General features: G+C 46.6%; 1 protein-coding gene and 1 non-coding gene across 6 annotated transcripts in view; one reads left to right on the top strand and one right to left on the bottom strand.

Moving 5' to 3' along the window:
- Positions 1-27,460, bottom strand: part of CHD7 (chromodomain helicase DNA binding protein 7) — a 171,539-nt gene that overhangs the window by 118,732 nt on the left and 25,347 nt on the right. The window lies entirely within an intron of this gene.
- Positions 5,789-5,859, top strand: TRNAV-CAC (transfer RNA valine (anticodon CAC)). Its single transcript has one exon. It is a non-coding gene; the product is annotated as a tRNA-Val (tRNA).

The raw sequence follows: 27,460 nt of genomic DNA, 5'->3' as shown, positions 1-27,460 counted from the left end.
AAAAATGAGAAACAGAAATACAAGTATCAGTGTTATCAAACAATTTTCATCATTATCACTTGGGTAATAAACATTTAAGTTGTATTTACATTTGATTTGGCTTTAAATGAAAAACAAGTTAAACCTCAAATCACATTTATTTATCCAAAACATATTTATTGAGTACCTACTTCAATCCAAGCACTGACCACAGGGGCCAGAGATACATCAGTGAATAAAAATAAAAAGTTCCCTTTTGTCCTCACGGGGGGGTTACATTCATCTGTAAATGATGAAACTTTTAAATAAAAATTAAGATTCATGGGTTATGTTGTAAAAATTTAAGATACCATTTTACAAAACATTTCTTGGTAATTTATGGAGGCAAGTTTTTTAACCATGTGTGACATTATACCCCGAACAGTCCAGACGCTGATAATGAGGACATAATAATTTAAGTTTCTGCTCGGTGCCCCACTGGCAAGTATTTCCTGAGTTCAGAAGGCGCTTATGTTTGGAGGTGAGGAGGGCACAACGCGACAGCTCGACCCACAGAATCGCTGACACGGTGGAGACTCACTGTGAAACCAGCTATGAACATTTCGAGCTGGCGAGCAGCTTGGAAACCTTCTAATCCAAACCCCTCTTCATTTTACAGATGAAAAAACCCTCTGAGTAGACTGAGAGGAGCAAACATCTTCTACAAAACATTTTAACGACAAAAATTCCCAAAGACAAAGGAGAAACGTCTAAATGAAATGGCAACTCACCAGTGAGGGCAAAATTTTGAAAGCCAAGACTAGACGTGTTTTATCCAGAGATAAGTCATTCAAACAATTGGTGAAACCACCATTAACAGAAGAGAGCTTCCTTTCGAGAAAACGTTTATTTCTGCTGTCTGTAACTTTTAGGAGGCAAGAACCTACCAGCACCGTATGGAGGCTCCTGGTCAATATTCTGCGAAAAAAGCAGGATGCAAACTAGCAGATCCACAAACAAGTGCGTAGCACGCAGCACAGCAGGGACCAAGCAGGGGTGCGCAACATGCCCAGGTGAAAGAAAGGAGTTGTGTAAACATACGTACTAACACTTCGAAGTGAATTTCTGGCTTCCCAAAGCTTACACAAACAATGCTTCACCACTGCCCTCTTCTTAAAGTAGGACAGCGTTTGTGCCACCGGGTTTTGATCTGGTACCACAGTGGGCGGGAAAGCTAGAAAACAGACGGGTGAATACAAGACCCCTTTCCCGAGCAAAATATTGCCTATAGCTCAGCCACTCTTTGTCCGACCACATACGTAGAACGCCAACCACGCCATCCACTTTCTCATAAATACCCAGCACGTGGGGCAAATGGGAAGCAGAAGGTAGCTGCCCTTTAGACGTGCAAGTCTACTTCAGTGTTACATAGCTTGATGTGTCACTGTTCTCTTTACCTGTCTCTCCTCCATCTCCAAAGAGCCCGAGGCATGGACATTAACTGTGACCATGATTCCTGGGACTGGGGGAAGCACGTGCCAGCATCTGTAGGGGAGACACACACCTCACCACCCGCAGCACAGCCTGTGAAGATGCCTCTCCATCATCAAGGTTACAAGTCACATCAGGACGGGGAAGGACCCATGAGCTGATAGGTGAACACGCAGCAGGGAAAGGGCTCAGCCCTGCTGAGCTCCTGCTCACAGTGCAAGCCCTTTCAGCGAGGTCACGAGGCCTGCCGACCGCGCTCCCCACCGGTGGCCCCCGGCGGCCGCCTGGGGAAGGGGGAAGTCTGCCCAGGCCGCCGCTTGCTGTGGGAGAAGGCATCGATCCAAAGGACAGTGACCCAGATAGAGAGTCAGGAAATGCCGCCAAGTTACCGGCATCAGCTTGCTGATGTCAGTTCCAGGTGTGCCTCATGGGCCAAATGATGCCCTTCCTGGACCCCCATCCCAGGCCAGACTGCACTGTCTTCCTTGCACATCTGTCCGGGCAGTGCCGATACACGATGGCTGCACCATCCCACCCGGCAGCCACTGGCCACGTGTTGTTACTTAAATTAATTAAACTAAATAAAATTTTAAATTCAGTTGCTCAGTCACACAAGCTACATTTCAGGTGTTCAACAGACGCACGCGGCTGGTGGCTGCTGTGCACACGTGGACAGTGCCCACGTGGAACATTTCCATCACCGCAGAAAATTCTGTGGACGGCACTGCTGCAGGTTTCCTCCTGGAGGTAACACTCTTTCAGTCAAAGACCATTTAAACAGGAGCAACAACGAGGTCCTACTGTAGAGCGCAGGGAACTATATTCAATACCTTACAATCGACTACAATGGAAAAGAATCTGAAAAAGAACATATGTATATATTGTATATGTATATATACATATATATATGTGTATATATATGTATATATATATAATGTATATATATATTATATATATATATTTGAACCACTTTGCTGTATACCAGAAACACAACACTGTACATCGACTATACTCCAATTAAAAAGAAAAGTAGCAATTCTCTCTGATGAGAAATACTCTCCTGCTCAGAGATTAGTGTTCTTTCAAAGGTTCATACCTACTCCTTGTGATGAAGTTTACAGTATTCTTTCCATACATTATACTTCATGTTAACTATATTTTCAACCTATAAAATTTCCCCTGTCTGTAATATCTCCCAACATATATTCCTATTTCTTAGTAAATAATGTTTATTATGTTGGGAATAATTCTCAAGTATACAAAATTCAGACACTTAGGACTAATCAATTTCAAAATCCTTTTCCCTTACAGTTGCCGTACTACCAACACTCTTTCATGAAGTATTTGCAAGCTTAATTTTAACAACCAAAAATCTACACAGCTAGAATGAGGCCACTATTTTTCTTAGTGGCTTTGTGCACTATTCTCATTCACTATTCTATTGGAAGAAAAAGATGCAGACAGAACAAAAAAGGATGTGAAGTCCTTCAGAAGGTCTAGGTTAGCCCTAGCACCACACGAAAAATAAAACCAAAAAAAGGAAGTAAGAATTGCATTTATAGTTAGCTTCCATTTATACCACTAGGCAGCCTCCAGTTGTGCTGATATTAGTTGCGATAGATCTTTTTTTAAAAGGGAAAACTATGCTTAAGAATTGATGTCGTGCAGACTAATGCTGCGTCAGCCTTCCCCATGCACCCTTTTCACTTGCTAAGTCATGGAAAACCACCATCCTTCCTTCCCATTGTCCATTCACTTAAAAAAATATTTAATGAGGGCCTGCTTTGCATAAAGCATTTCACAGGCACTGGGTGTACAGAAGTGCACGGACGCGGCCCCGCCCCGTGCGGCCGGCGTGCTACCGCAGCCCTGCGGACATCCTGCACACGCTGCACGCCCAGTCCATGACCCACCTGCCGGCCCTCCTCCCCAGTATCTCACAAGGCTACCTCCTCCCGCCGGTGCCTACTGTCTCTGACATCACCAGGCCTTCTCGGCCCCGTGAAGGACAAAACTTTAAAGGCTGACTGGTTCTCCCACGTCTGGTCTCAACATGTTCGCACAGCTGACTGAATGCCCTTCTAAGACCCAAAACGCATCTTCTCTCTCCCCAGATCAAAATCCTTAAAGCAGCTCCCTAGCTCTCAGGATGGAGCCCAGACACCCAGCAGAGTGGAAGGAGGGCTGTCCTCAGATCCCCGGCGGCCTCTCCACCCTCCACCTCCCAGCCCCCTCCCTCTGCCTCTGAAACCGTCAGGAACCCCCGGGGCCAGGCCTTCCAAGGCCCGGGGAGTTGACCAACTTCTCCGCTCACTTCCGCACACCTTCCTTCCCGCCACACCTGCCTTGCACCCCTCGCTGTGCCGTCTGTCGGGCCTCTTTTTTGGCTGAGTTCCTTGGTTCCCACCCACCCCTACTGAGCCACTGACCCTGGCCCTCGAGCTGACTCTGACGCCCCCAGGATTCCCACCACGCCGAGGGCAAGAGCTACAGAAGCACCAGGCACGGGGCTGTTCCCGTTCCTCACCGGCCTCTCTCTCTCTGCAGGCTGGAGCCCTGCCTTTAGAAGGGGGGTCCTGGAGCCACTGGCACCCCAGGAGCTGGTAAGAGACCCAGCATCGTGGACCCACCCCAGACCTCCGGCCCCGGAGTGCACACTGTATTCACAGTGCACCCGGTGATTCCTGCGCACAGGAAGGTTTGGGAAGTCCCCCTCTCAGACTCCAGGCAACTCGAGCTACAGACAAGCAGGAATAACCAAGGTCCCAAAGAAATACAAAGCAAGTAATACAAAGACGTGCCATCTTACACTCAAGGACTGGTAGTCTTAGCGTCTGTGACCGACAAAGAGACAATACCGACCTCACCCAAAGAATGAGGAATAACCCTCAGTGACAAGTTTTAATAGGTAATGGTTTACAAAGAGTGGACATCTAAAAGCGGTTTAATTTCAAAGAGGCGTCCATCTGCTTGACAGTCATTTTTGCAAGACAAAAAAAATGCAGTTAACATTAATATCTAAAGCTGTGTTGCATAAGACCCTATTTCATAGGTTTCTTGCAGAAATATTTCAGTTATTTCTACATAACTTTGAGGAGTCTGGCTATTCTGAGCTGCTTTCAGATAAAGATGGGTTTTTTCCTACATGAGAGCCCTGGGCTAACATGTCTTCTTTCAAGGCCACTATCGAAACAGCACTCAGCTCACAGTCTGTACTGGGTGCACAGGTACAGCACTCTTTCTCTTCCCCCTCAATTGGCCAAAAGGTGCCTACTGCCCTTATGTAAGTTGTGCCACTAAAGCACAAGAACTATGGAAACCAGTGTTCCTTGGAAAACGACCTTTACACCCTGCAGTTCAACCCTGAACTATCACTCCCTGAAACTAACTCCTCCAAAGATGAAGCCCACCGAGAAGACGGCCGACCTGCTCATCCCACCGCAGACACTAGGAAGACACTTCCAGGGTGATCTGCTTTCCTCATGCAACTGACCGTGGCCCAGCAAGAGGCCAGTCTAAATACCCAGTGTGATGTGGGAGAAGGGGAGTGAGGACCACCGGCCTGCACAGCCGCACACACCACATCCATGCACGTGAGCCAGGTCTGCACCTGGGTAAAGTATGTGAGTCTATCCCTGAAATTTTTAATGCTATCCTAATTAATTTTTATTGTAGAGGGGAAAAGCAAATGAAGAGAGACAGGTCCAGAAACAAGAAAATGGAAATGTGTGTGTGTGTGTGTAATTTATTTGGGATAGGAAAAAATTAAACTTCAGAAATGTACTTCAACCCACTTGGCAAGGATGTTTACAGGGCAGAGTAAGGGAAGAGCAATATAAATTTTACAAAATGTGTTGCCTGCCGGTGTATCTTGCTTAATACTGTAAAATATCCTGGGATGGTTTAGACAAACAAAACTTGGCTGGTCTATAAAGGCAGATGACACCACGTGTTTATTAATCCACTAAAAAAAAAATCATTTGAAAATCTATTTCCCCACTCACTCTAGACCTATTTCAAGCTACTGACTTGACACACTCATGCGCACACACACCTGGGTGAGGCCAAGCCTACAAGAAGTGAGAGAACAGAAGGAGGAAAGGAAGGAGCTGCCGGGGGCCACCGTGTCCAGGTCCTACAAAGCGACCCTGAGTTACTGGAGGATGGACGCCCAAGCAACGTGCAGAGGGGTTGAAAAAACGAGGAACAGCCGATTGCTCCTGTGAGAACCGCGCCAGTAAGTATACAAGTATACAGACTACAGTTGTCACAGATTAACTAACTGTGATCTGGCAATTTCCTACATTCTTTTGCATTTTAAAAGGGCTCTGGAAGGGGGGAGGATGTAGCTCAGTGGTAGAGTGATGCCTCACATGCACAAGGTCCTGGGTTCAATCCCCAGTACTTTCGATTAAAAATACATAAATAAATAAACCTAATTTCCCCCCCAAAAATAAATTTACAAAAAGGCTTCTGGGAAGATGAAAAGGGAACCTTGTCTCATAGCCCGGGGGAGCTTAATACTGTACCCCAATTCTGCCTAGTTAAGATGCAAGGAGAGAAAAAGTATAAACAGCCTTCTTTGATACACACTACCCACATTCTTTTCCTTAAGGGAAGCAAAAAAAAAAACCCTTTGGCAACACCGCAGCTGAAAATAATTTATCTACTTTCCCTGCGAGAGCAGAGCACACGTGATGAGAAGGCAGCCTTATCCATCACGAATAAACCTGAGCACCGAGCCAGGTCAAGTGTCACAGGACGCCGAGGGCAGAGGTCACACCATGACCTGGAGACTGTTCTAAGATGCCATATTTCATGCAAAAGAGAAATACACAGAAATTATAGAAACTCACATTTCCATTAGGGAAGCAAGCAATATAAAAGTGAAACAGAACTGCAGAGGACTGAGGAGGTCTTTGGAAGCGTATCGGAAGAAGTATTTTGGAAAACTGCACATAGTTTCAGAAAGGTACATCTACAGACAGAAAAAAATGGAAGAAAACAAATGTAACTTATTCAGTGACTACAGTATTAAATTACTCTTTCAAATAAATTACATTTGACAAAGGAAGTGGAATTAAGACTGCAACATACAGTAAGCAGTTTTGCATTCATTATTTCATAATCATCCTGACTTAGAACAAGTTGGAAACTTTTCCCTGTATGTGCACTTGTAAATACAGGCAGGTTCTACAGTGCCACCATAATCAAAACCATCTGACAATCAAAACCATTATCAAGAACTATTACAGTAAAATCACTGATCATAAACACTACCCATTTCATGCAGCTAAATAAGCCTGACACTTCTTTTCTCCAAAGTAAATGTCTTCGTTCATATTAACGTAAAATAAAAGACAAAAGTTTCACCCATAAACTCTGCTCATATTTTCCTGCATCCGCAGCAAAGGCTCAGCCCTAATCCAGCCCAGCTCTTCATTACCCAGAAATCTTCTGAGTGTCTTTCTCCCAAATAGCTGTGCACTGTAGGGAAAACTAACTCTTTTCCCCAAAAAACTACAATACATTCTGTAATGAATTCTGTTATTTTAGCGCACCACCATACTCTTCTTCGGCACTGAAAGCTGACTGTCATGACCTGCATCACGTTTTCAACTAGCCAATTTTAGGTACTTTTTACATGCGTGTACAAGATTCGTGATGTTAGGCTATCATTCTAACTCGCAGGTAAACTTTGTATTTCGGCTCGAAAAGGGATCCTATTATGTGGTTATAAATCTCTACGTGGCGCTCATTTTGATCACAGATCAACATTAAGTTCACCGCAAGTTAGCAAGTAAGAGAGACTGGAACGTGAGAAAGGGAAAAGTGAGAAGACGAGCTACTACCAGGGGCGACATTCATTTCACGTAATGAAGGCGATTGAGATAATTTAAGGCTACCAACGAAGCCTTATAATTGAATTTTGTACTCCATTTAATCAAAGAATACAAGGATTAGACACCTACTCAGCTTTAAAATACGGGGTTTACTGAGGCACCCACTCATCTGTGTGGTTTTCAAGAGTTGGACTATATTATACATCAGTTGCTAATAAAATTGTGACCCAGACAAGGAAGTCTGAATAATGTTCATCAGTGATAGCAGTTGCATCATGCTACACCCACCCAGCACCTTCCCACGCTCTTCAGGTTTTTCCCCACATCTTTCAGGTGACTAAACACACCAGATTCTCTGCTTCATGCCCACTTCTGAGATGGTTTGAGAACAGTCACCGTTCTTCCTATAAAACAGTTCTGAAGACTGTAAGTAAAGGTCTCCAACTATGCTACTGAGAATTTACTGCCTTTAAAGACCAGTGGCTATGAGCAAAAAAATCTTAAATTTTCTCAAACAGCCTTTAAGATCCTGTATGTAAATCAAAGCGCCCCATTAAATAGAAAACTGCCTACACGACATTTTCCAGGCGGCATCTCAAACCTAGAAAGAGCAGAAGCTGTTCTGACCCGAGGAAGGGGGGACAGTACAGAGAGCGTGCTTATTAGCGTGTGTGAGTTCCTGGGCTCAATCCCCGGTACCTCCATTTAAAAAAAAAAAAAGTTCTGACAGACCACGTATCTCAAGTTTCTACCTCAAAACCACCCTCACATGCCCTCCGTGCTCTGGTTCGGTCACTTGTCAAGGGATCTAGCCGGCCAGCTGCCAAGGCGCCTTAGCGCAGAAGTTCTGTCTTCCTAGAACAGTGAGAACAAAGGGTTTTCCTCACCATGGTAAAGATGAAAGTTTTTAAATACCGTTTGGTACTTGAAATTGTTTAGCTCATCGGTATCCAAATAATTTTTATTGGATGCATACCAACTTGGTAGTGAGTAGTTTTAAACCTATCAGAATCATTTATAACTTTGTTGTGAAATGAATTTAAATTTTCTGGTGCTTTAACTTTAAAAGACTTCTTTCTATTTTTCCATGTTTTTCTTTGACTAAATTATGTCCTGTTGCGAATATAGACTGTATTTTAGTGTTCCTTTCATCAGGAACCATTTAACTGTTCCCCTATTGTCTCTATAAATGCACCAGCATGCCCAGACAGGCGAGTGCATTGGAAGACCCCACACTTTATGCCTGCCATTTTGTATCCCTGATACCAGACCCAGTGCCCCCAAAATGTTTTAGGGAATGAGCCACTATATAGCATCTCAGTATTTTCCTAACGCCCCCTCCTCCAGCCACAAACACACAGGAAAATCAATGAACGGCACTGACTTCCTAAGATTTTTTTCACACAAGGGAGGCAGGGAGGCTTGAGTTGGGGCAGGGAATGAAAGCGTCTTCCAGCTCTTCACTGGTACTGTGACACGGAAAAGGAGAACCACATGCTGGTGACAATCTTCTAGCTTTCCAACTCCGTTTTTGCATAATGACCAGTCCAGCCTTCGGGGTGAGCCTCCCAGAGCAACAGGGGCTGGTGCAAGCTCCTCTCCCCACTGTATGCTCCACCCGTGCGCGGGAGCACCCAGGAAAGACATGCATTAAACGTCCCTTACTGCTCATTATATTTGAATGCCTTTTCTCCAAAAAGGCCAAAGTTCTCTGCACACTGCTTTCTCACCTGTTTAAGTCCCATCAGGATTTGCTAACAATCCAAGTATCATTAAAAACTATAATGTAATCTGGCATCTACAGTGTTTGAAGTACATTTTGATTATTAATGTCACCTGGTCCCTTTGGGCCACAGCTTATATTTAAGAATTTCAGATGTGAGTCCAGTGTTCTAAAAGTAACCATGTAAACATGCTGAAAATAACTGGTTCTTGATAAATCATCTTTAGTAAAATTATTTTTCTGCATTATAAGTCTTGTGTGTCCATATAACTATGCTCCGGGTTCTTGAGCTTGTTTTTGTGAATTTTTCTCTGACCCTCTCCAATACTGCCAGCTCCTGTGTCATCCTGGGGGCATGTTTTGGTGGCGATAAGCACAGAATGCCCAGGAGCACTCAGCACCCCTTCCCGCAGTCCCTGCACTGGCCGGTTAGGAGCCAGGAGCCCCACGTGGCTGTTTAAATTCAAATTAACTTAAACTATGTAAAATTTAAAGTCCAGTTCCTGTTCCACACCAGCCATATTCAAGTGCTCAACACGTAGCTAGTGGCTACAGAACTGGACACAGCAAACAAAGAGCTCGGTAGACTTTTCATCGTGCCAGAAAATTCACAGGCTGGGCTGCTGTAGGAGACTCTGTCTAATCTGAGACCTAAAGGGCAAAGGGGAAGATTGGCAGGTACAGGGTCCAGGCAGGAGGAAGGCAGAGTGGCCTGACATCCAGTCCAGAGGCGCAGGGAAGCAGAGACATACAATAAGACGTCTGCCAACACCCCGCTTGGCGTCAGTAGGGGCCAGATCATGAAAGGTCTTATCATTCCTCTTGAATTCATGGAGAAGTCAAACTTTTTAAGCTATGCTATTTAGAAAGATGTATATATTACTTTATTGTCTTTTCACTGAGGTATTGACTTGCAATATTGTGTTAGTTTCTGGTGTACAGCAAAGTAATTCAGTTATATACATATTTTTTCAGATTATTTTCCATTATAGGTTATTACAAGACATTGACTATCAGTCCCTGCATTATACAGTAAATCCTTGTCATCTATTGTGTATATAGTAGTTTGTATGCGTCGATCCCAAGCCCCTGATGTATCCTCCCCCAACCCTTTCCCCTTCGGTAACGGTAAGTTTGTTTTCTGTGCCTCTGTGTCTGTTTCTGTTTTGGTTAATAAGTTCATCTGTATCTTTTTTTTTTTTAATTCCACATATAAGTGATACAATATGATACTTGTCTTTCTCTGTCTGACTTACTCCACTTAGTGTGATCATCTCTAGGTCCATCCATGTTGCTGCAAATGGCATTATTTCATTCTTTTTTATAGTCGAGTAATATTCCATTGTACATATATATCATACCTCCTCTACCCATTCAGAAGATGGACATTTTAGGAAAAAGTCCCCCTTCCTTACTAAAATGTGGACCACAGATTGGGAGAGGTGGGATTCTACAAGACTAGGGCCACGGAGACCGGTCTGAAGGAGATGCTGGTGCAGCAAAAATGGGGATGGAGACACTCAAAAGACAGAGCTACCCAACCACTGGACTTGGTTCCTGACTGGATGCTGGCGGGTGAGGAAGAGTCTAGGATGAGGGGGCTCTGGCTTGGGTGACCAGCAGATGGTGGTACCATGCACTGAGACATAGGGAACAGAAGCGGAGGAGAACTGATGTGGAGTGGGGTAGAGACACAGGGAAAACCCACAAGGAGCTACCCAGTCGGCAGCACGATCTCAAAGTGAGGAGCAGCACCCCAGGGAGAAAGCCATGCTGAAGACACGGCCGTTCAAGTCACTGAGAAACGGAAGGAAGGCCAAGTCTGGGAGCAGATATCACCCGGAGAGTGTGCTCAGACATAGTCTACAGAGAGGACAAGGACGGAGTTCTGAAGGACACCGACACTGGCAGAGCCAACGGAAGACTCAGCCAGTAAGACAGACCCACACACCGCGGAGAAGCTGTAAGAAGGATGTGACCAACAAGTTCGAACGCTATCGAGAAAGAAGCAAGAAAACAAAAGTGACCATCAGACTCCACCAGCGGATCGATGACTGTGAAGAGTGGTGTCTTTAAAGCAGGGAGGGCAGACGCTGAAGTGCTCAGTTAGGGTGACGATGGGAGGGGAGGGGCAGTACAGACGGCTCCCAACTTCAGACAGAAGGGGAAGAGAAAGCCGGGCAGTGGTGGAAGCAGACAGACCAAGGACCAGCATTTATCCACCCACCAGAGAGACATGGGACTGAGTTCCAGCACAAGTCAAGTAACCCTGGGCACGTTCCTTGGTCTCTCTGTGCCTCAATGTGAAGTGGGGGTGATGAGAACTGACTGCATTGATAACTGCAGAGCACTAGGGCAGTTCCCGTCACTTTACATAAGCACATGCTAGGTCAAGCATGCAAACCCTCCCAGGAGGAGGCGCAAAGGGCAGGAGACCTAAGCAGCACACAGAAGGGACAAACCAGGGCCCGCATCTCTGAAGAGGGGAGATGGGAGAGGTCCAAAGCACAGGAGGCAGAATCCGCCTCTTCCACCGGGACAGGAAGAGGGATGGGTGCAGAGGTAAAGACAAACAAGAGAACGTGGTCTCATCCCAGGGGCTTCAACTGGCTCGCATTCAGAGGGTGAGGGTGGTGGTGAGGTGCAAATTCTAAAGAAAGAAACTGAAGAAGACACAAATAAATGGAAAGGGATGCTGTGTTCATGGACTGGAAGATTAATATTGTTAAACTGTCCATCCTACCCAAAGCAATCTACAAACCTACAATCCTTACCAAAATTCCAATGGCTTTTTAAAAATCTGTTTTTTTAATTTATTTTGGGGATTTGGGGGTGGGGAATGGGATTTATTTATTTATTTATTTATTTATTTATTTATTTATTTAATGGAGGTACTGGGTATTGAACCCAGGACCTTGTGCATGCTAAGCACAAGCTCTACCACTGAGCTATACCCTCCTGCCCCTGATGGCATTTTTCAAAGAAACAATCCTAAAATTTGTATGGAACCACAAAAGAATCCAAGAATCAACAGAACAAAGTGGCAGAGTGAGAGGACCCTCCAGACCCACTAAGGTCTGAGACCAACTCTGAAATGACACTCTGCCCCAGAGCTTCCCTTTCTCATTTGTCAAACACAGATGATGTCACCTCCCTCTAATTCACGAGGACGAGGCTGTCTGCATAAAGCACCTGGCACACACTCAGTGCACAAAGCGGACGATCCCTTTCTCCTTTAACGGGAGAGACTGAGACACGCAGAGCAGGTGGACCAAGCTGTGTGGCCTTGACTCAGTTACTTAGTCTCTTGGCTCCCGGTTTCTCATCTGCAGGGCGGGGAGGAGGAAAGGGGCTGAACAAAAATGGCAAGCGAACACCCCTCCACCCTGAGCCGCTACGTAGCTTCGCAGTGAGAACCACGCCACATGCAGCTGTCCTCTTCTGAAAGCCACGCTTTTAACGACAGAAAAATAAAATCTCAACAAGCACAGATAATTGATAAAAAGTGGTTATAAAAATAAATCAAACACACATATATCATGGAAATAACTCAACAAGGCTTTCAGTTTTAAGTGGAAAAATACCCAAACCCACTAGTAATTGTAAAGCAATTGTTTCTCCCCAAAGGTAAGTTAGCACCTGGTTTACATAGGAAGACGATGAAACCGTCGTTTCTCAGAACATGTCTGCTTGCAGTGCTATGAAGGGGCGTCCCGGCGAGTCCCTCTGCTGCAGCCCCTCGTGAAGCGCAGCCAGGGCGGCAGGCCGCCTGCCGGCACACCCCAAGGAAGGGGCCTCGGACCCTCCCGGGTCCTCTCCTGGGTGCCTGGCGTTGGCCCGAAAGCCCGGCGGTTCCTCCCTGCAGACTCCAGCCACCGGAGCCCCGGGCTCCCAGAGGAACGCTCACACCCCACCTCTGATCCCGGTACTCACTGCCGTGGCCCGGATGAGCAGGTGCACGGACGTGCTTGTTGAAAGATGCAAAAAGCAGAGATCTTTCAACACACAAAAACGATAATGTAAGTGTCTAGTTCTTGATACAAAAAGGCAAACTGGAAATATGGGAATGTTGCCTGAGCACACCCTGTCCCTTGTTTCTGAACTCACCCCCAAGCTTACCTGCCCTCGCTTTTTGTGTCTAACAGCCCTGGGAAGACCCCACTTCAACACATGTTTATGGGGTCACATCAGCACTTTCTCATCTTTACCTGTTATTGACCATTGTCAAAAATTAAGTTTATTAATGTTAAACATTTATAAAATCACCATGTCTCAACAGAGGTTAATGATGCCCAATTGTGACATTTCTTCAACACTTTAGAAAAGCCTATAATAGTCACAGAGACACAAATGAAGGAAGAAAGATCCGGGCCGGGACCGGGGAGGGAGGCAGAGCACGCAGCATGTAGAAATCCGGGGGAAGCAGCTCGGGCTGACTGCACTCTCGCTGCCTCAGGCACATGAAAGCAGCTCTGGACCTCAGCTTCCTGGTCTATGAAAATATGAAAATAAGTGTTCCCTCCTCTCCTTCAGTGGACTGCTTAGATGTGACCTCATTTATCTGTCGCGAGTGGCCGGTCACAGACCACACCGCACACAGCAGACAGTAAGGTGAGCTGCTCTCCGTACGTTCTGCACCGACCTCACCGGCTACCTTTGGAGAAGGGATGCAGGGCCAGCGGAAAGGGACAGGAAGGCTGCAGCGCAAGTCCCCCGCAGGCCACCCGCCCAGACTGGGGGAGGTGGGGAGATCCTGCTTTCCTGCCTTCAGAACCTGGAATCACAGAACGGGAAGGAGCAATAAAAGACTGGAGTCCTAGTCCGATCACTTGACATTACACAGAAGTGGTGAGAAGGTGAATGCTTTGTTCAAGGTCACCCGGGAGGTCAGACCTGGCCCCTGGCTCAGACCCCAAGGCTGGTGCTGATGCTACTGTAACAAACATCCTAAGCTGCTAAGGAATGTGTCGTCCCCCCCCATTCCCTGTTCTCAGGCAACAGTGTCCTCTCAGACCAGACAACTGTATTTATGTATCATTGGGGAAACATTAACAGAACTTTGAGGCAATAGTTTTAAAACAGTACATCCAAACACAAGCTATGGAGTAAGCTAAAGTCACAACTTGAAGCAATTCCAAATAAGGTGACATCTGAAAAGCATTCTGACCGTTGGCGTTACCACTGAATGTGGTGTCCTGTCTCCAGGGTCACTAAACTGAAGGAAACAAATTCATCTGCATAATTTCTGGCGTATTAAATCAACTATGTTATGAGGATTTTTTTCCTTTTAACCAGCGTTGCACTTGCCTCCCCTCAACGTCCCTGACTAGCGCTTTTACACACACGGACATCTGCGCTCCACCATCACTGCTGCACGCCTGCTTCCTTCTAGAGGGCGGGTCACGTCGGAAACCATCGGATTCCAGGCAGGTACCGATGGAGGTTGCACGGCTGAGCTGCAAGCTTTTTTCAAAGAACACTGTTTTCGCTTGTGGGGAAAAACAACTGACAAACTATGGTTCTTCAGACTTGAGCATTTGGCAGACATTTTCTCAAAAATGAACAAAATAAGTCTGCCACTTCAAGGAAAACAATGAACAGTTTTGTTGCCAATGATCTCAGTTTGAGCTTTCAAAGCAAAAATGAGAATTTTGGAAAAATCTCTACCCACCATCATGAACTTGACAGCATCCCAATATTTAAAGACGCTGCCGGTTAGACTGGTGGTGATATCAACAAATGTGATTTTTTAAAATACTGTGTAATGAAATATGTCAACATTTGAAGATTTATGTAATTTACTGAATATTTTTGAAAATACTAATTTTCCAAATTAGTAACCCATGATATTACAAAACCATGCACAGATAAAAGATCCATTCAAACTACGAAACATATTAATGAACTTTAATGAAAGCAAATACAAAAATTTCACTGACATGATTTCAGATTCCTCAATGCAACTAACCTTTTTTTTTTTTAATAGCAATGCTCTTTTTTTCTAACAAGTTTTTTGGGTTTTTTAAATTTCACTTATTATCATATTATTTAAAAATTTTTTTTAATTTTGGCAGGGCATGGCAGGGGAAGTAATTAGGTTTATTTTTAGAGGAGGCACTGGGGATTGAACCTAGGACCTCATGCATGCTAAGCATGCATGCTTCCACTTGAGCTATACTCTCCCCCCTGCAACTAACCTTTAAGAAATTACTCCTTATACTTTTAGTGTAATATCAAATCATCGGCAAAGGCTATTCAAATGTTCTTCCCTTTTCAGTTACATATCTGCATGCCAGATTTTCTACACGTTCTTCGACCAAAACAACATATTACAACAGATGGAATGTACAGCAGCTATCAGAACCTGTCTTCTCTTGAACCAGGCATTAAAGAGACTTACAAAAATATAAAGTAATGGTGGGAGGGGTAATACCTGGGTAGGGGATTAAGAGGCACCATTAGGCATAAAATAAACCACAAAGACATATGGTACAACGTGGAGAATAGAGCTAACATTTCAAAACAACTATGAATGGAGTATAACTTTTAAAAAATTGTGAATAACTATACTGTACACCTGTAACATAAATATTGTACAGCAACTATACTTCATTAAAAATTTTCAATTAAAACATATAAAGTAATGCCCTTCATTTTCATTAAACTTTTACTTGAGAAAGTAATTATTTTTCATAAAAATTATGTTCTTTTTATTAACATGTCATGTATTTAATGTTATTTAAAACTAACTAAATAAAATGTTTAAATAGCTTTCATATTGAATACAGTGTCAACAGATATTACCCACACAAGCGACAGCTCGTTGGGGTTCTCAATAGGATTATAAAGTGGCCACGAGACCACAAAATTTGAGAACCATGGCTGTAAATGATCAACATCCTCATTACTGGTCAACAACATTGCTGAAAATGTAATATGCCAGTAATTATATACACACATGCAAACTTTTGCATTCTAAAACATTTTGAACATGGCAAAACGAAAACAAAACCAAAAAGAGAAAAAAAGAAAAAAAAGACCTTTCAAACACAATACCCAGCCACAAAAGGCAGTCTTACCCATGAAGAACTAGAAACTCGGTAATTTCTGATGCCACAATCACCAGAGCCCCAGACATCCTTGGAGGGGGAAAGCCAGCATCTGCAACACAGGCCCCTTGGCTAAGGTTCCCAGCTTTCAAGACAAGTGGGGTGAGGGACGCAGAGAAGGGCAGGAGGGGAAGAGAAGGCCCCCCGCAGCAGCCAGCCAAATGATCAAGCGTGTCCAGTGTGTAAAGGGAAGGAGACGCATTACTTTGCTTTATATTTTATCATTTAAGTACTCACGCCTCCATTCCGTCTGTTCCTTTCTTTTGACAAGAAGGCACCTTTCCCCACCCCCACCGCTTTGTCTGAAGATCAGGAGGACCCAAAGCTTTTATTTACTTATCTTAGCTTCAATGACCCTAGATAAACGATACAAACATTATCCCCGTTTCACAAAGGATGAGCTGAGTCTCTGAGACTTGCACAGGTGGGTGGCAGCACCAAATATCCCTGTCCAAGTCTTCCGGGCACTTGTCTGCAACCCCTTCTGCAGGTGACTGAGTGCTCCCCAAGGGGGAGCTTGTTAGAAGTTCATTTCTCAGGCCAGCCCAGACCTACTAACTTTGAAATTCTTGGGGTAAGCCTAGCAATCTGTGTTTCACCAAGCCCTCCTGGTGGTTTTGACAAATGGGCCGATGGCATGGAAACGATGGTGCCCCAGGCAGGCACCCACCCTCCAGAGCTGCCAACCAAGTACCACAGGCGGGTGGCGGCTTGAGTAACGGGGATCTAGGCCTCACAGTTCTGGGGGCTGGAAGTCTGAGACCAAGGAACTGGCAAGGTTCAAGTTTCATTCAGAGGCCTCTTCCCTTGGCCTGTGCGTGGCCGTCATTGCTCACGTGACCTCTTTGTGTGAAAGATGTTAGAAATATTTCTCTTCTTCGAAGGCCATCAGTCCTATTGGACTAAGACCTCGCCCATATGACCTCATTGAACCGTAAATACCTCCATAAATGCCTAGCTCCAAATAGTCCCATGAAATTGAGGCTTCAACATACAGATCTGGGGTGACACGATTCGGCCCCTCACTAACTTTGGAGGGAATGCTCAGGCCCCCAGCCAAGGCTGGCGCTGCCGGTCCAGGCCCTCCCCTGCGGACGGCTTTCAGAGCCGGCGGCCGGAGCCTCCGAGCTCTCCTACAAGGGAGGGAAGGGCACGGCTCACCACTGACCTTCAACCACAGAGCGCGCTCCCAGCCGGGGGCCGGGGGGCGCAAGAGTGGCCAGGACGGGAGCTAAGGAAGCAAACCCAAGAGAGCAAAAGACACGTGGAAGGCACTCGGCTTCACTGACAGTGAAGTGCACCTTCCACGCCCACAGCGGCCGGCGCAGAAACGGTGGGCAAGCCGCACGCCGCGGCAAGGACAGGCAGCCCACGGAAAACGGACTCGGCCGGGGACCCCGCGCCCCCGCTTCCTCAGAATGTACCCTAAAGGTGCGTGGAGTGGTACGAAAGGGCTAATCTTCACGGCAGCACTGTTTTCAACAGGGAAACACTGGAAATGACCTAACTGTCGGTTAAAGGAGGGAGGGGAAATGAAGCGACACGGAACAGGGTGCCGCTGTCTGTGCAGTTTGAAAAGAGAAAGCAGAGCTCTCTGTACGGACGTGAAAAGATCGGCCACAGGACTGTGAGCAAAGGGAGTTACGTACGTACAGATGCACGACCGTTGGAACCTCCCTCCTGCTAAAAACCTAGAAGAGTAACTCATGGGCCAGAGTTTACTGGGGTTGGGGCTCTCACACGTTCTACTGCAGACTTGCTTTATGGTGTGAGTATTTTGGAATAAGCATACTTACAATCAGCCAGATACTAGAAAAAGCATCTATTACCATTTTTCCCCTATGTCGAGCTGACCCGGCTCCATCCAGCTCCATGTAGCTGGTGACCCTGGCTGCTGGGTTACTCAGTCTCCCCACGTCTCGGCTTCCTCCCAGGCCAGCAGGAGCAGCCGTGGGGCCGGGGGTGCCCGTGGTCTGCCCTCAATGCCCCCCACCTTCCTTCACTGCACTCACACCCTGCACATTGTGATGAGGGTCTGCGGGCTAGGAGCCCCCGAGGGCACACCAGTGTGCCCTGTGCACCTGCCCCAGGGCCCCCCCCCCCAAGTACGAAGAGCTGATCAAGTGACAATTCACAAGCAAGACAATCCAGAGCTGGCATATTTCATCAACACCAATAATAAAAGATTGTGTCGGTTCACGGCTGAAACACATTTCACTTTCAAGGGAATTTTGGGGGGAAAAAAAGGGTTTATGAATCTTTGAAGCCCCACACATGCTCCAAACATTCTAAAGGTATAAAACCAATCCACCTACCTAAATTTCTTAACAATTGTGGAAGTTCATAATGAAAGATGTCCAAATTTTCCATATTCCTGCTTTGGAAGCTCAAAAAAAAATATTTTCAGTCTACTCATCTGAAATCATAACTCAGACTTAATTGATTCAAAAAGGAAGTCTATCATCTCCAAAGAGTCCTATCCAACAGGTGACCAGTTCTTTCCCAAATCCAAAGAGTATCATGCATTTCTCAAGGGGTGGTCCAGAATTCAAAGTGTTAGCCATGAACGTGTGGTCAGACTTAACGGCAACCAACTCGTACACTAGTTAGTTCACACTCTTCAACTCCCCCCACCCACCCGCCCCTGCACAGCTGCTAACCACCTGAGTGGCAGGGTGACCGGGAGAGAGAACCAGTGAAGACACCAGGGCCACTGATGTGACAGCCAAGGCCCTGTCTGTGTCAAGGTCACAGTCACTCTCTCTGCATAAACAAAATGTACGCTCAAATAAACGCAAAGCAATTTTCAGCTCTTGAAGAAGTTCTACACAGAAAGCAAGTGTAACAACTAAACGGAGTGTTTACATTGTAACGACGAGTAACTAAGCGAAAACACCACAGTGACACACTTTCCTTCACTTTCAAGCAAGCAAATCACTGCAATTCAACCTAATGATAAACTAAGGCTATGAATGGAGTCCTCATAATCTCCTTTTCAAGACAGAAGGCATCATCTTCACCAAATGATCGAACCAAACATCAACAGCAAACGGGCCGGAGAGACATCCCGCCCCCGATGCAAAGCCCTGACAAAGACACGCCACCGCCCACGCGCTATTCCGACCACAGGGGCTTAACCTGAGTCTGAACAGAAGGGGAGAGTCTAGCTCGCTAATCAGCTTGCTATGTTGGCCACACGAAGAGGAGAGACGCCTGATTTCTGAAAGCCACCGCGATGTAACGGTATTTGCTGTCTTCCGTGACATTTCACCTGCCAGTGACGTGTGCCACAAAGCAGCAGACTGACGCCCTCGTTCCCTCCGGCGATTAACGGGCAAGCACTTTTACGCAAGAACCATTCACGGAGCCTCCGCCACGTGTCAGGCACTGGGGACGCAGCCGCGAAGGTCCAGACAGCAACGCCGTCCTTTAGTGGAGCTGACCTCCGGGCCAGTGAGGAGAGAGTCAGAGCTAACAAGTAAAATGAGGTAAAATAACTAGGAGGTAAAGCAAGGGAACACCCATGGCACGGAAGGGAGACGGGCAGTTTGGAGGAAGGGGTGCAATTTTAAAGTGGAGGCAGGGGAACCTCCCAGAAGAGGCCTTTAAAGATTTGGAACCGAGGATCTGGGGGCCCCGGGCAGAGGGTGCAGGAGCCGCGAGCAGCCTCCCCCGTGGGAACGGACTCAAGGTGGCCAGGCAGCAGGGGGACCAGCCGGGGAGCTGCCGCAGGAGCCCCAGCAGAAAACCCGGCCACGCCGGCGGTGGCGGAAGTGGGGGCAGAAGCCACTGGATTCGGCACAGAGTCAGCAGGTGGACCCACGGGCTCTGAGGACAGATGTGACGCCTGCGGTGCATGAAAAAGGGGGCATCAGGGAGGGTCCTGGGCTCCAGCCACGGGGAGGCACCATGTCCCCGGCTCCCGCCCCCCTTCGCACCACGCCAGGGCCTGGACACAGGCAGTGAAGGGTGTGTTCCCGCCTCTTAGAAACGCAGTGCTGAACCCGCAGGTGCTCTGTCTGTACAAGGCAGTGCTGGGAGCAGGGCCGGAGCCGAGATTTCCTTCCCAGGTTTGGGGGTTTTTCCACTCTCTCACGTGGCTTCTTTTGGTTTGTCCACTTGTTTTCTTAAAGGAGCGTGTCACCATATAGAGAAAATGAAGACGCCTTGTTCCAAGGTGTTTCAAAGGCTCACTTGCCTGAACCCACCCGCAGCCGGAGGCCGGGACGCTCCCCTCACCACACAGAAGCCGGTACGTGCAGGCCGTCTGTGGGCCGCCAGGCCCCCTCGCACAGGGCAGCCTGGTGGATTCTACTGATTCCACAAGGGATACAGCCAGCTGTGAACACACTGATCGCCCACTGCGGGTCGGGTGCCTCTGAGGAAATACAGCTGCCACCCAGACTTGCGTGGAGCGACGATCAACGTGCTAAAAGAACAAGGGTCAGCCGTCCCTAGTAGCCAGGACTCAGCCCAGAGAGCAGCCTCACGCTGTCAGCTGTTCACTCCCATCCCCTTAGGAGGCAGGTCATGCCAGCGTCACTGCTGTTTCTTAACGTCACCTGGAAGACCCTCATGTCCCAGTCACAGTCCTCCCTGGTCCCAGGAGACGTGCAGGCAGCCATCCCGTAAACTCGAAAAACTAATGTCTCGGATAGACTATTTCTCTCTCTGCCTCCTGCCCCTACCAGGGGATCTCCTTCCTTTTCCCTCCCCCCTGCGTCACCTGCACCTCCACACCCCTCCACCGCCCCTGCTGGCCTGTTAAGTCCATCCATCCATCCACCCACCATTCACAGAGCACATCTCTGATGAGAGCTGAGCCGCTCCAGGCTCTGGTATTTCCACGTCCCCGCAGGTAATGACAGTGGAAGCAGAACAGACCACTGAGGCCTAGAGACAGGGCGACAGCCAGGGCGGGTCTCCCAGAGAGAGGACCAGGGGCAACGGAGGGGCAGGTGAGGGAGGGCAGGTGGCCGGGGCTCCAACAGAGAGCAGCCTGCACGGCACCTGGGGCAGAGAGGGCAGAACGTTCAAGGCCAAGACAGAAAAGTGAGGGTCCCGGAGGGGCTGAGGGGTGAAAAAGCCTTAGAAATCACATCAAATTCCTGATCTGCAGGAAGGCAGTGAGAAGCTGACACAGGGTATTAAGCAGAGAAGTGACAAGATGGGGCTTTGGGGGGAAAGGATGTCACTTTGAGTGCAGTGTGATGCTTTTTCCACAATTTCTCCTCCCACAATCTCTGTTGGTTCACCTCAAACAGCAACGGTTGCAGAAGAGGATCTCACCAACTGGGACCATCTTCCCCAAAGCCTCTGGCCTCCGAAGGTCTTGACACCCACACCCTACAGAGAACGCTGCCCTTGTAAATAAAAGTGTTTTGATCCCATCCATTTCTTTTCAGAACTGTGATTGCTCCTGAAATCAAATGAAACCTACTGCTCCCAATGGCACGACGACTGCCTGTCATCCACCACCCTCATCCCAGCGAGGAAAACGTGCTTCCACGCCACTCCTCAAATACAGCCCTGCCTTGAGTTAAAACGAGAGAAACTCCCTTAAAGTATTCACACAGGCTTCTACAGCAACTTAGTTCGGAGAGAAGGCCTTCCTTTCGGTGACACATATTTGAAATATTTTAAAATAAAATAATACATTGGGATTTGCTTCTAAATAATACAGAGCATAGGGGAAGCAGGTGGGTGTGAAGGAAACAAGACTGGCCCTGAGTCAACGACCTGGTGAAAGGTCCGTGGCGGCCGATGCTACCGCCCTGTCTACTTCCGTGGGGTAGGGAGGTTCTACTGTTTGGGCACCTGAAGCATCTCAAGGCCCTCGGGCTTCATACAATTCCTCTTCTCGTTGTTACTTTTCCCTGCAAAAAGTGATGCTTCTTGGACCGACACCAAACACGACCCTTAGAGAATCTGCTGGAAGGACTCACCAACCGTTTCAAAACAGAAAACTGATTTCAGAGCAGGTTGCTCAGTGAAGCATTTGTAACTTTTTAAAATTTTTTTTTATTTAAGTATAGCTTATTTACAATGTTTCAGATGCACAACAAAGTGATTCAGTTAGCACGTGTAATTTTTTTTTTTAAACAGTCCTGCCTGAACATCTTCCTTCCACCAAAACCATGCCAGCCAAACAACTCTACTTAGTACTGACAGGTCTGCAAAGCCAGAGCTGATCTGTATTAACAGATACGCACGCGTCTCCAAATGACCTCCTCCCACCCGCAGTGCATCTTCTACTTCATCTGTCAACTCCCAACTCTATGTATGAAAAAATGTTCAGTAAACGTGATGCACCGACGGACAGAATCCTTGACTTTCAAGGTTGAAAAGGACACCCGAGGCTCTCCGGCCACTTGATGTTTTTGTCTTTGGATTAACGTGCACGTGTAACCTGCCAGGATTCAGCGGGTCATTCGACGCTGCCTGCAACCAACACTACGTACAGTAGGAAATGGGGAAAACCTGCCTAATGTCACTCTAAGTAACTGTCACTTTAGGAAACAAAGTCACAGCAGTATCTCCATGTCGTGTTAGAGGCTCAACTGCAGGCAATCACAGGCTACAATGCAATTTCGTGCCCGGCACTTTCCGAACAGCAAACTTGGCCATTCTGCATTCCGCTGTCGGCGTCTCCACACAATTAGTGTGAGGAGTAACACCGTTCCCACTCCTCGCCCAACATTTAAAGTCAAAGTCATCAAATAACGAAAGATTTCATTACCACCCTGTACTGACAGAGACCAATATTAATTATTATTCGAATTAACCTCTGAGCCATGGTTTTCATCAGTACTCAGAAAAGACAGGGACAATTTCTAATTACATGCCACCCTCATTATAAGTTGCCAGGCCGCAAAGCTGTATCTGATGAGGCCGCCACACTCTGCCTGGAAACTGCTCTGGACTCCGTTATAACCTCTCCGCCTCAGAGAGGAATTTGAAATAGGGCTCAGCAAGCCTCAAAGATGCTTTCCCTGGGGGCTGCCACCTTCCCCCTTCAGGACCGGGCTGTGGGGCTGCACCTAAGTCTGTCGTAAAAGTCCTACCGTGGGGAAACGGCCTCCACCTTCTGTGCATCACCATCAGGCTGGTGGCAGCGGCCCCTCCCAGCTCCACGTGGACAAGAAGTGAGGTCTGGTGGGTGGAGCAGAGCGGAAGGGACCCATCCCTGTCCCCGGGTGTTAAATGGCTGTATTTTATTTAGTGTGAAAATAACCTGATATGACAAAGGGAAAAAAATCCAACAGGAGAGAAGAATAAAAACTGGAAAACAAGTTTCATTTGTCTCTCCCAACGCCAACCCTGATCTCCTTCTCCAAAGACAGTCAAGCTTCTTACACATCCCTTCCTGCCTCCGCGAGCGCAAGCAGCGGTGAATGCACACATCGTGCATTTCTGCAACCCTTGTCCAGGCGGGAGCCGAGGAGGCAGACGTGGGCGCCACCCGCCGACGCTCCCGAGCAGAGGTGAAAAGCGGCCTCTTTCAGGCGCACGCTTCATCTGACCCTCAGAAACACGCACCATTTTTAAATCCTAAGGGTGTCAGGCTGATCATCCATGACACAAATACGCACATTTAAAGCACCTCCAGGTTAAGGGCGCAGGTACGGCCTGAGATGACTGTAAAACAGTGGCAAGAGTGGGGGGGCAGAGAAAAACGGATCCACGTTCTCAAGCAGACACACTGAGTTTCTGAATCTTGATTAGAACTCGATTTTAAAGTTGACAAAATTAACAGTATGTCAGAATGGTGGTTTACCTACGTGAGCACAGTTGGTCCAATGAAGAAAGACAAGGTGTCATCTCCCACGAGGCCGAGAGGTGCGTGGTGAGTGCAGGGCACCCCTGGCCCCGGCCATCCACATGGAGGTCAGGCCATGGCGTCCATCCTCCACCGGCCAGCACACTGCGGGTCAGTGTCGTTTTGTGCTACTTTAAAGGAATATCGCTGCTGGGACTAACATCAGTGAGGTGAAGACAAAATTTTAAAACTAAAAAGCCTACACAAGAATAATGAATTCACTACAGATGCAAGATAGAAAGTGTCCTCTCACTTTCTGCCTGATTGTTGCAGCCCAGACTGAATGGGGAAATACAGGGGGAAATCTTTGGCAACTCAGAAATAACTGTAAACAGTAAAAGCCTGCTTTACTCCAAAAGAGAATTATAATGAATTAAGAACATGTATTTTGACATCTAAAATTTCTTTCAATTTTGAAAGAACACAGGGGAAACTTTCACCTCAACAAGATACAAAGAAACAAGCAGTTGGAGAATTCTTTCCCAAAACTAAGAGTGAATTTTTGTAACTGCTTTAAGAACAACTAGCATAAACATTACTAGGGGAATGAAAACCTGTGTGTGAAAAAAAATCCAAAACTATTCCTACCAACTGTATGTGTGAATCTCCAGTCTTAATTACCCCATCACTAATAACAAATTTAAAATATCCGAATTCACACAAATTATTACTAGAAGACACTTTTAAACTCTTCTATAGAGAATCCTGATCTTGAAATGTCAATTTCTATCATCGTTGCTGTTGGAGATGAGAATTGTAACTAAAGTTTCCTTTCACCCTTAAATACAGTTTCAATTTCTATTTAGAAACTTAAACATGTATAGGATGTGAGATACCCTGCACTAGGTCCTAGGAGGAAAAAGTAAACAAGAAATTCTTGATGAACCCTGACAGGAGGCAATGTGATCTGGACTCTTAATAACCCAGCTACAAAATAACAGCTTTAACCTAAGAATTTCTATTTATTTTTCAATTAAGCCAAAACCTGTAAACCCACTCCGGTGGGCTGTTCGCTGGCTGCAATGGGGACACAAAACTAAGACAAATGAGCTTCGGTAAATTTTACACTGTATTTACCTTCCCCACCTTCCTCTAACTTCACGCTGAATTCTAGTCAAGCATACACAGGATTCCCTCCTTTAAGGGAACCCACCATTTCATCAAGTTAACCAAAATGTCACAAGCTATACAAAAGCACCTCGGTTACCTATCAGGGAAAGACATCATACCTACCTATTTTAGAACCCAGACCTAACTCTTAACAAGCATCATCAGGAAAATACTAATTAGATTGAAACAGCCCTAGACTGCCTTCAGAGCTGATAACGCAAAAGAAGAAAACAGGGGTGCAGGTACCTGGGGTAATGTATTCTTAGAAATTCCACAAGGGCAGTCAGTGTGTTGCAGGCAGAGAGAGGACCAGGGCTCGGGTGGGGGCCTCCCCGCCGGGAGGACAACAGCCAGCAAAGACTCACGTGCCAAGCCACTGGGGGGCAAGATGTTGCCGAACCTCACTTGCGTGTTTACTGACTGAATCATCTACAAGGAAACGCTGCCCCAAACAGCTCGAAAGCAGACAACGTAAGGGAAGGAAGTTGCATTCATTGCAAACAATGGGAAATGGCTTTCCAGAAGAAGTAGCATTTACAACAACCTGAGGACAAGCGGGATTTTGACAGGCAAAGGTGGGTCTGAGTGGACAAAATGGCACTGGACACAGGGCAAGAGTAGGGCGCCGAGGAGGGAAAGCACTGTGTGTTTAGGGGCCAGGAGTGAGCCACCTAAGCCTGCTGGTGGGTGCATTTAAACAAGCGAAGACACACGAGTACAAAGCTAGGCTGGCATTGGAATGGAAGACCTGAGCGCCAGGGGGAGGCAGTCAATTTGGTTTTCAAGGGAAAAACACAAAGAAGGGGGTGCAGAAGTGTGAAATGAGGAGACGTGGGCACTAGAGAGACTTTTCAAACATGTACAAGCAGAGAGTTTATGGAAGACGTCTTCGCAGTAGCCCAGCAGACACTAAAGCTGGGCAGATCTGAGAGGCCATGCCGAGGAAGTAAAATCTACACATCTATGACCCTGGACAATGTTTTGAAAGTGGAGGGTTACAGAGTCCACGTGGAAGAACGCGAAGTGGAGACAGTATACCCGGGAGACTGGGAGAGGGGGCGCGGGGCTGGATGTGAATTTGAACACCGAATACCTGAAGCGCAGGTCTGATGTCCTCTGTCCACAGCGTGAAGGGCTTCGGGGGCTCCCTCCAGCCAGGAAATAAACCCAGGATCATTCAAAAAAGCCTTCTGGAGCTCATTCTCACGTCTCCTCTCACTTGTCCACACCACATTCCTCCTCCTTCCTAACACAGAGTTTTGTTTTGCCTCTGCCCTTTCCATCACCGTCTCTGGTTATCACCCATTTTGTAAATCCTGCAGGAAAGCTACTGCCTCCAGGAATTCTCCTCAAGACTGCAACTGGCCAAAGACGACAAACATCAACAATCTTAATGCTTCGTTCGAGTCAAGTATGAATTTGGATGCACCTGGCCTCTCCATAGCAGGTTGTCAGCAAGTTCTGGGTGAGGTATCCACCAACAGCTACCCAATTCCAAACACCAGTTCTTCATAATTACTATTACATCTCTCAGAGTAAACTCTTACAGAAGGGTAACTTATAAACGTTTTTTCCACATTAATCCAATCCATCCATCAGGAAATGAGACATCTGTTACAGTGAGAGACCCATCTAAGTTACACCATTTCAGGAGGAGCAAGTGTGTGAAATAAGAGTAAGGCAGTAAAGTACAGTCTTCCAGTTTCGCAGGACCAGGGAAGGAGAAAAGCAGTCAGACTCCTTCCAGGAGAGAGCTGCCAGCAAGGGAGCATCCTGGTTGCAGAGATTCACAATATTGTCATTGAAATCATTGTCAATATACCTAGTTTTGTCAATGTTTGCGTATTTCAGCCCCTGCGGAGGCAGGAATCAACAAGTTCTAAGACAACACCAGGCAGCACCGAAAGGTGTTTTCTTTACCATTTATCAGATTTTACATCACAGATTCCAAGCTCCCTTGTAGAATACTAATATATACTTTTAAAGATCTTTCAAGATTAATAAACAATGTTGAAGGAAATTCCCTCTTGTTTCTATGTGAAAATTAACTTTCAACATGTTCACTTTTTAAATGGCAAAATATTTTAACTGACCAGGTTTAAAACATCTTAAAACCAGCAAGTCATAGCTAAATTACTGCACCTGTGTCCTCACACTCTGAAGACCAATGTGTGTCACTCTCTGCTTTACCTTTTGATGTGTTACAACTCTCATTCTTCAACAATCAGAGCAAGATGCTCTGGTAACACGTTCGGCACCACGAGCGACACACGTGGTCCCGGATTGTCACACGTGGTCCCGGACTGTCCCTGGCTCTTCCACCGCCTACACTGTTCGGGCATTGTTCCAGCGCACTGTTTAAATTATTTCTGTTTAGTTGTAAGACAAATCCTAATCGAGCACAAAA

This window comes from Camelus bactrianus, chromosome 29 (assembly GCF_048773025.1).
Source record: "Camelus bactrianus isolate YW-2024 breed Bactrian camel chromosome 29, ASM4877302v1, whole genome shotgun sequence".
Classification (NCBI taxonomy): Eukaryota; Metazoa; Chordata; class Mammalia; order Artiodactyla; family Camelidae; genus Camelus; species Camelus bactrianus.
Note: the sequence above shows the minus strand (reverse complement) of the source record. Positions and strands in the feature narration are given on the sequence as shown.